Below are 10,746 nucleotides of genomic sequence, written 5' to 3'. Positions count from 1 at the left end.
GCATGATTTGATATCTTTGCACGTCTCTTCGAATTATCAGTTTGGTTTGGCCTACTATATTGATCTTTCTTGCAATGGGAGAAGTGCTTAGCTTTGGGATCAATCTTGCGGTGCTCGATCCCAGTGACAGAAAGGAACCGACACGTATTGTATTGTTGCCATCGAGGATAAAAAGATTGGGTTTATATCATATTGCTTGAGTTTATCCCTCTACATCATGTCATCTTGCCTAATGTGTTACTCTATTCTTATGAACTTGATACTCTAGATGCATGCTGGATAGCGGGCGATGTGTGGAATAATAGTAGTAGATGCAGAATCGTTTCGGTCTACTTGACACGGACGTGATGCCTATGTTCATGATCATTCCTAGATATTCTCATAACTATGCGCTTTTCTATCAATTGCTCGGTAGTAATTTGTTCACCCACCGTAATATATGCTATCTTGAGAGAAGCCACTAGTGAAACCTATGGCCCCCGGGTCTACTTTACATCATATAAGTTTCCGATCTACAATTCTAGTTTACTATTTATTTTGCAATCTTTACTTTTCAATCTATACAACAAAAATACCAAAAATATGTATCTTATTATCTTTATCACATCTCACTTTTGCAAGTGGTCGTGAAGGGATTGACAACCCCTTTATTGTTGGAAATATGCCCTAGAGGCAATAATAAAAGCATTATTATTATATTTACTTGTTCATGATAATTGTCTTTATTCATGCTATAATTGTGTTATCCGGAAATCGTAATACATGTGTGAATAGCAGACACCAACATGTCCCTAGTGAGCCTCTAGTTGACTAGCTCGTTGATCAACAGATAGTCATGGTTTCCTGACTATGGACACTGGATGTCATTGATAACGAGATCACATCATTGGGAGAATGATGTGATGGACAAGACCCAATCCTAAACATAGCACAAGATCGTATAGTTCGTTTGCTAGAGTTTTCCAATGTCAAAGTATCTTTTCCTTAGACCATGAGATCGTGTAACTCCCGGATACCGTAGGAGTGCTTTGGGTATGCCAAACGTCACAACGTAACTGGGTGACTATAAAGGTAGACTACGGGTATCTCCGAAAGTGTCTGTTGGGTGACATGGATCAAGACTGGGATTTGTCACTCCGTATGACGGAGAGGTATCACTGGGCCCACTCGGTAATGCATCATCATAATGAGCTCAGAGTGACCAAGTGTCTGGTCACGGGATCATGCATTACGGTACGAGTAAAGTGACTTGCCGGTAACGAGATTGAACGAGGTATTGGGATACCGACGATCGAATCTCGGGCAAGTAACATATCGATAGACAAAGGGAATAGCGTACGGGATTGATTGAATCCTCGACATCGTGGTTCATCCGATGAGATCATCATGGAGCATGTGGGAGCCAACATGGGTATCCAGATCCTGCTGTTGGTTATTGACCGGAGAGTCGTCTCGGTCATGTCTGCTTGTCTCCCGAACCCGTAGGGTCTACACACTTAAGGTTCGGTGACGCTAGGGTTATGAAGATATGTATATGCAGAAACCCGAATGTTGTTCGGAGTCCCGGATGAGATCCCGGACGTCACGAGGAGTTCCGGAATGGTCCGGAGGTAAAGAATTATATATAGGAAGTGCTATTTCGGGCATCGGGACAAGTTTCGGGGTTATCGGTATTGTACCGGGACCACCGGAAGGGTCCCGGGGGTCCACCTGTCCCGGGGGGCCACATGGGCTGTAGGGGGTGCGCCTTGGCCTAGATGGGCCAAGGGCACCAGCCCCTATAGGCCCATGCGCCTAGGGTTTCCACCAAGGAGGAGTCCTAGTGGTGGAAGGCACCCCTAGGTGCCTTGGGGGGGAGGGAAACCTCCCCTTGGCCGCCGCCCCCCTAGTAGATCTCATCTACTAGGGCCGGCGCCCCCCCTTGGCACCCCTATATATAGTGGGGGGGAGAGGAGGGATTTCACACCAGCCCCTGGCGCCTCCATCTCCCCCCCGTTACGTCTCTCCCTTGTAGTCTCGGCGAAGCCCTGCTGCTGTGACGCCCTGCATCCACCACCACGCCGTCGTGCTGCTGGATCTTCATCAACCTCTCCTTCCCCCTTGCTGGATCAAGAAGGAGGAGACGTCTCCCGTCCCGTACGTGTGTTGAACGCGGAGGTGCCGTCCGTTCGGCGCTGGTCATCGGTGATTTGGATCACGTCGAGTACGACTACATCATCACCGTTCTTTTGAACGCTTCCGCTCGCGATCTACAAAGGTATGTAGATGCATCCAATCACTCGTTGCTAGATGAACTCCTAGATGATCTTGGTGAAACGAGTAGGAAATTTTTGTTTTTCTGCAACGTTCCCCAACAGTGGCATCATGAGCTAGGTCTATGCGTAGTTCTTCTTGCGCGAGTAGAACACAATTTGTTGTGGGCGTAGATTTGTCAACTTTCTTGCCGTTACTAGTCCTTTCTTGCTTCAGCGGTATTGTGGGATGAAGCGGCCCGGACCAACCTTACACGTACGCTTACGTGAGACCGGTTCCACCGACTAACATGCACTAGTTGCATAAGGTGGCTGGCGGGTGTCTGTCTCTCCTACTTTAGTTGGAGCGGAATCGATGAACAGGGTCCTTATGAAGGGTAAATAGAAGTTGACAAATCACGTTGTGGCTTTAACATAGGTAAGAAGACGTTCTTGCTAGAACCCTAATTCAGCCACGTAAAACTTGCAACAACAATTAGAGGACGTCTAACTTGTTTTTGCAGCAAGTGGTTTGTGATATGATATGGCCAAAGTTGTGATGAATGATGAATGATCTATATGTGATGTATGAGATGTTCATGCTATTGTAATAGGAATCACGACTTGCATGTCGATGAGTATGACAACCGGCAGGAGCCATAGGAGTTGTCTTTATTCTTTTATATGACCTGCGTGTCATCAAGAAACGCCATGTAAAATACTTTACTTTATTGCTAAACGCGTTAGCCATAGTAGTAGAAGTAATAGTTGGCGAGCAACTTCATGGAGACACGATGATGGAGATCATGATGATGGAGATCATGGTGTCAAGCCGGTGACAAGATGATCATGGAGCCCCAAGATGGAGATCAAAGGAGCTATGTGATATTGGCCATATCATGTCACGTTTATTATTTGATTGCATGTGATGTTTATCATGTTTTGCATCTTGTTTACTTAGAACGACGGTAGTAAATAAGGTGATCCCTCATACTAATTTCAAGAAGTGTTCCCCCTAACTGTGCACCGTTGCGACAGTTCGCTGTTTCAAAACACCACGTGATGATCGGGTGTTTTATTCAGACGTTCACATACAACGGGTGTAAGACAGATTTACACATGCAAACACTTAGGTTGACTTGACGAGCCTAGCATGTACAGACATGGCCTCGGAACACAGAAGACCGAAAGGTCGAGCATGAGTCGTATAGAAGATACGATCAACATGAAGATGTTCACCGATGTTGACTAGTCCGTCTCACGTGATGATCGGACACGGTCTAGTTTAACTCGGATCATGTAATACTTAGATGACTAGAGGGATGTCTAATCTAAGTGGGAGTTCACTAATAATTTGATTAGTTGAACTTAATTATCATGAACTTAGTCTAAATATTTTACAATATGTCTTGTAGATCAAATGGCCAACGTAGTCCTCAACTTCAACGCGTTCCTAGAGAAAACCAAGCTGAAAGACGATGGCAGCAACTATACGGACTGGGTCCGGAACCTGAGGATCATCCTCATAGCTGCCAAGAAAGATTATGTCCTACAAGCACCGCTTGGTGACGCACCCGTTCTCCCTGCAGAACAAGATGTTATGAACGCTTGGCAGGCACGTTCCGATGACTACTCCCTCGTTCAGTGCGGCATGCTTTACAGCCTAGAGCCGGGGCTCCAAAAGCGTTTTGAGAGACATGGAGCATATGAGATGTTCGAAGAGCTGAAAATGGTTTTCCAAGCTCATGCCCGGGTCGAGAGATATGAAGTCTCCGACAAATTCTTCAGCTGTAAGATGGAGGAAAACAGTTCTGTCAGTGAGCACATACTCACTATGTCTGGGTTGCATAACCGCTTGACTCAGCTGGGAGTTAATCTCCCGGATGATGCGGTCATTGACAGAATCCTCCAGTCGCTTCCACCAAGCTACAAGAGCTTTGTGATGAACTTCAATATGCAGGGGATGGAAAAGACCATTCCTGAAGTATTTGCTATGCTGAAATCAGCAGAGGTAGAAGTCAGGAAGGAACATCAAGTGTTGATGGTCAATAAAACCACTAAGTTCAAGAAAGGCAAGGGTAAAAAGAACTTCAAGAAGGACGGCAAGGAGGTTGCCGCGCCCGGCAAGCAAGCTGCCGGGAAGAAGCCAAAGAATGGACCCAAGCCCGAGACTGAGTGCTTTTATTGCAAGGGAAGCGGTCACTGGAAGCGGAACTGCCCTAAGTACTTAGCGGATAAGAAGGCCGGCAAAACAAAAGGTATATGTGATATACATGTAATTGATGTGTACCTTACTAGTGCCCGTAGTAGCTCCTGGGTATTTGATACCGGTGCAGTTGCTCACATTTGTAACTCAAAGCAGGGGCTGCGGAATAAGCGGAAACTGGCAAAGGACGAGGTGACGATGCGCGTCGGGAATGGTTCCAAGGTCAATGTGATCGCCGTCGGCACGCTACCTCTGCATCTCCCTTCGGGATTAGTTTTAAACCTTAATAATTGTTATTTAGTGCCAGCTTTGAGCATGAACATTGTATCGGGATCTCGTTTAATTCGAGATGGCTACTCTTTTAAATCTGAGAATAATGGTTGTTCCATTTTTATGAGAGATATGTTTTATGGTCATGCTCCTATGGTGAATGGTTTATTCTTTATGAATCTCGAACGTGATGCTACACATGTTCATAATGTGAGTACCAAAAGAAGTAAGGTTGATAATGATAGTCCCACATACCTGTGGCACTGCCGCCTTGGTCACATAGGTGTCAAACGCATGAAGAAGCTCCATGCTGATGGACTTTTAGAGTCTCTTGATTATGAATCATTTGACACATGCGAACCATGCCTTATGGGTAAAATGACCAAGACTCCGTTCTCAGGAACAATGGAGCGAGCAACCGACTTATTGGAAATCATACATACTGATGTGTGCGGTCCAATGAGTGTTGAGGCTCGCGGTGGCTATCGTTATGTTCTCACCCTCACTGATGATTTAAGTAGGTATGGGTATATCTACTTAATGAAACACAAGTCTGAAACCTTTGAAAAGTTCAAGGAATTTCAGAGTGAGGTTGAAAATCAACGTGACAGGAAAATCAAGTTTCTACGATCAGATCGTGGAGGAGAATACTTGAGTCACGAGTTTGGCACACACTTAAGAAAATGTGGAATAGTTTCACAACTCACGCCGCCTGGAACACCTCAGCGTAATGGTGTGTCCGAACATCGTAATCGCACTCTATTAGATATGGTGCGATCTATGATGTCTCTTACCGATTTACCGCTATCTTTTTGGGGCTATGCTTTAGAGACTGCCGCATTCACTTTAAATAGGGCTCCGTCGAAATCCGTTGAGACGACACCGTATGAATTGTGGTTTGGGAAGAAACCTAAGCTGTCGTTTCTAAAAGTTTGGGGATGCGATGCTTATGTCAAGAAACTTCAACCTGAAAAGCTCGAACCCAAGTCGGAAAAATGCGTCTTCATAGGATACCCAAAAGAAACTATTGGGTACACCTTCTACCTCAGATCCGAAGGCAAGATCTTTGTTGCCAAGAATGGGTCCTGTCTGGAGAAAGAGTTTCTCTCGAAAGAAGTAAGTGGGAGGAAAGTAGAGCTTGATGAAGTATTACCTCTTGAACCGGAAAATGGCGCAACTCAAGAAAATGTTCCTGAGGTGCCTGCACCGACTAGAGAGGAAGTTGGTGACAATGATCAAGATACTTCTGATCAAGCCCCTACTGAAATTCGAAGGTCCACAAGGACACGTTCCGCACCAGAGTGGTACGGCAACCCTGTCTTGGAAATCATGCTGTTAGACAACGGTGAACCTTCGAACTATGAAGAAGCGATGGCGGGCCCGGATTCCGACAAATGGCTAGAAGCCATGAAATCCGAGATAGGATCCATGTATGAAAACAAAGTATGGACTTTGACTGACTTGCCCGTTGAGCGGCGAGCCATAGAAAATAAATGGATCTTTAAGAGGAAGACAGACGCGGATGGTAATGTGACCATCTATAAAGCTCGGCTTGTCGCTAAGGGTTATCGACAAGTTCAAGGGGTTGACTACGATGAGACTTTCTCACCGGTAGCGAAGCTGAAGTCCGTCCGAATCATGTTAGCAATTGCCGCATTCTATGATTACGAAATATGGCAAATGGACGTCAAAACGGCATTCCTTAATGGTTTCCTTAAGGAAGAATTGTATATGATGCAGCCGGAAGGTTTTGTCGATCCTAAGAATGCTGACAAAGTGTGCAAGCTCCAACGCTCGATTTATGGGCTGGTGCAAGCATCTCGGAGTTGGAACATTCGCTTTGATGAGATGATCAAAGCGTTTGGGTTTACACAGACTTATGGAGAAGCCTGCGTTTACAAGAAAGTGAGTGGGAGCTCTGTAGCATTTCTCATATTATATGTAGATGACATACTTTTGATGGGAAATGATATAAAACTCTTGGACAGCATCAAGGCCTACTTGAATAAAAGTTTTTCAATGAAGGACCTTGGAGAAGCTGCTTATATATTAGGCATCAAAATCTATAGAGATAGATCGAGACGCCTCATAGGTCTTTCACAAAGCACATACCTTGATAAGATATTGAAGAAGTTCAATATGGATCAATCCAAGAAGGGGTTCTTGCCTGTGTTACAAGGTATGAAATTGAGCTCAGCTCAATGTCCGACCACGGCAGAACATATAGAAGAGATGAGCGTCATCCCCTATGCCTCAGCCATAGGTTCTATTATGTATGCCATGCTGTGTACCAGACCTGATGTTAACCTTGCCGTCAGTTTGGTAGGAAGGTACCAAAGTAATCCCGGCAAGGAACACTGGACAGCGGTCAAGAATATCCTGAAGTACCTGAAAAGGACTAAGGAAATGTTTCTCGTTTGTGGAGGTGACGAAGAGCTCGTCGTAAAGGGTTACGTCGACGCTAGCTTCGACACAGATCTGGATGACTCTAAGTCACAAACCGGATACGTGTATATTTTGAATGGTGGGGCAGTAAGCTGGTGCAGTTGCAAGCAAAGCGTCGTGGCGGGATCTACATGTGAAGCGGAGTACATGGCAGCCTCGGAGGCAGCGCATGAAGCAATATGGGTGAAGGAGTTCATCACCGACCTAGGAGTCATACCCAATGCGTTGGGGCCGATCAAGCTCTTCTGTGACAACACTGGAGCTATTGCACTTGCCAAGGAGCCCAGGTTTCACAAGCAGACAAGGCACATCAAGCGTCGCTTCAACTCCATTCGTGAAAATGTTCAAGATGGAGACATAGAGATTTGTAAAGTACATACGGACCTGAATGTAGCAGATCCGTTGACTAAACCTCTCCCTAGAGCAAAACATGATCAACACCAGAATTCTATGGGTGTTTGATTCATCACAATGTAACTAGATTATTGACTCTAGTGCAAGTGGGAGACTGTTGGAAATATGCCCTAGAGGCAATAATAAAAGCATTATTATTATATTTCCTTGTTCATGATAATTGTCTTTATTCATGCTATAATTGTGTTATCCGGAAATTGTAATACATGTGTGAATAACAGACACCAACATGTCCCTAGTGAGCCTCTAGTTGACTAGCTCGTTGATCAACAGATAGTCATGGTTTCCTGACTATGGATACTGGATGTCATTGATAACGAGATCACATCATTGGGAGAATGATGTGATGGACAAGACCCAATCCTAAACATAGCACAAGATCGTATAGTTCGTTTGCTAGAGTTTTCCAATGTCAAAGTATCTTTTCCTTAGACCATGAGATCGTGTAACTCCCGGATACCGTAGGAGTGCTTTGGGTATGCCAAACGTCACAACATAACTGGGTGACTATAAAGGTAGACTACGGGTATCTCCGAAAGTGTCTGTTGGGTGACATGGATCAAGACTGGGATTTGTCACTCCGTATGACGGAGAGGTATCACTGGGCCCACTCGGTAATGCATCATCATAATGAGCTCAGAGTGACCAAGTGTCTGGTCACGGGATCATGCATTACGGTACGAGTAAAGTGACTTGCCGGTAACGAGATTGAACGAGGTATTGGGATACCGACGATCGAATCTCGGGCAAGTAACATATCGATAGACAAAGGGAATAGCGTACGGGATTGATTGAATCCTCGACATCGTGGTTCATCTGATGAGATCATCGTGGAGCATGTGGGAGCCAACATGGGTATCCAGATCCCGCTGTTGGTTATTGACCGGAGAGTCGTCTCGGTCATGTCTGCTTGTCTCCCGAACCCGTAGGGTCTACACACTTAAGGTTCGGTGACGCTAGGGTTATGAAGATATGTATATGCAGAAACCCGAATGTTGTTCGGAGTCCCGGATGAGATCCCGGACGTCACGAGGAGTTCCGGAATGGTCCGGCGGTAAAGAATTATATATAGGAAGTGCTATTTCGGGCATCGGGACAAGTTTCGGGGTTATCGGTATTGTACCGGGACCACCGGAAGGGTCCCGGGGGTCCACCGGGTGGGGCCACCTGTCCCGGGGGGGCACATGGGCTGTAGGGGGTGCGCCTTGGCCTAGATGGGCCAAGGGCACCAGCCCCTATAGGCCCATGCGCCTAGGGTTTTCACCAAGGAGGAGTCCTAGTGGTGGAAGGCACCCCTAGGTGCCTTGGGGGGGAGGGAAACCTCCCCTTGGCCGCCCCCCCTAGTAGATCTCATCTACTAGGGCCGGCGCCCCCCCCCCCTTGGCACCCCTATATATAGTGGGGGGAGAGGAGGGATTTCACACCAGCCCCTGGCACCTCCATCTCCCCCCCGTTACGTCTCTCCCTCGTAGTCTCGGCGAAGCCCTGCTGCTGTGACGCCCTGCATCCACCACCACGCCGTCGTGCTGCTGGATCTTCATCAACCTCTCCTTCCCCCTTGCTGGATCAAGAAGGAGGAGACGTCTCCCGTCCCGTACGTGTGTTGAACGCGGAGGTGCCGTCCGTTCGGCGCTGGTCATCGGTGATTTGGATCACGTCGAGTACGACTACATCATCACCGTTCTTTTGAACGCTTCCGCTCGCGATCTACAAAGGTATGTAGATGCATCCAATGACTCGTTGCTAGATGAACTCCTAGATGATCTTGGTGAAACGAGTAGGAAAATTTTTGTTTTTTCTGCAACGTTCCCCAACATTTATCGCGTTGGTTGCAAGGTTCTTGATTGTTTGTGCAGGTACTAGGTGACTTGCGTGTAGTCTCCTACTGGATTGATGCCTTGGTTCTCGAAAACTAAGAGAAATACTTACACTACTTTGCTACATCACCCTTTCCTCTTCAAGGGAAAACCAACGCATGCTCAAGAGGTAGCAGTGTCAAGAGATAGTTGGTGCAGATATTGTCATTATTATAGTTTGTCAATCGATGTTTTGATCGTTTTTTCTCTCTCTTAGGCATAGTTTTGATCTTATATGACTTTGTTGATTACGAGCATGTTTTTATATATGTTGGTTGTGTGCATAGGAGTTGTGCAGAGATCGGGTGTGTGCCCATTATGTCTGTATCCACTTGATGATTCATTTTGAGTCAATAAAATTCACTCTTTCAAACCCTACATGATTTGAGTTTTTTGATTGGATTATAGAAAAAACAAAGGTTCTTATTCAAACAAAATGAGTGGATGTTGGATGTCCTATGAAATGTGGTACAGATGATTCTTTAGGAAAAATTCTTAAAGGATTCAATCGTACTAATCAAATGGCCTACATAGAAAAATTCCTAAGAATTTTAATCTCTACCTAATAATAAAGAGACTACTGATTTTGTTCATCCGTCTAAATACTACCCCCGAAGTTTCTATAAATTACCCACTAAAACGACTCGACATTTTTTTTCCGAAGTCGCCTTGGGCTTTGATTCTTATATAGTGTTACTGTTATCCTCATACATCACAAGCAGAGTAGTAATGTAGTGGCCAAGACCTCAGTGTTTCATGTCAGAGACCCGGATTTGATCCTAGGATCCACCTTTTTTTTCTTCTTTTCTTTCTTAATGCAAGCGGACCTCCTCCGCCATGCATACCTATGGGCCGGCCCATGTCTGAGAGGCGTGATGCCCCCTATTTTTTTTATTTCTTTTTTGCCTTTCTTTCTTATTATTATTTTTTATTTTCTTCTTTAAATTAATTCAAGATTTTCAAAAATTCCAGATTTCAAAAAGTTGTGAGTTTTAGATTTTTTTTAGAAATCATAAAATGTTCTTGAATTCAGAGATGTATATTCAAAACATATTCGGGAATTTGGAAATAATGTCCATGCAATTTTAGAAAATGTTCATAAAAAATCAAACAGATCCGTAAATAACAAGCAAAAGAAACCATCACTTACATAGAGTTCTTTTAGGGGATCTTTAGAGGTCGTTTTATTATCTTATTAGTCTATCGTGCGTCGGGAATAAAAAAGTTTTTTGTGGTCTACACAGCGCTGGGACCCCAAAAAAATTGACAACTTCCTATGGGTTAATTTTTGTAAGCTATATGAAAACGACTAAATGTCTAATTT

This window comes from Triticum aestivum, chromosome 4A (assembly GCF_018294505.1).
Source record: "Triticum aestivum cultivar Chinese Spring chromosome 4A, IWGSC CS RefSeq v2.1, whole genome shotgun sequence".
NCBI classification, from domain to species: Eukaryota; Viridiplantae; Streptophyta; class Magnoliopsida; order Poales; family Poaceae; genus Triticum; species Triticum aestivum.
This window is presented reverse-complemented; position numbering follows the sequence as displayed.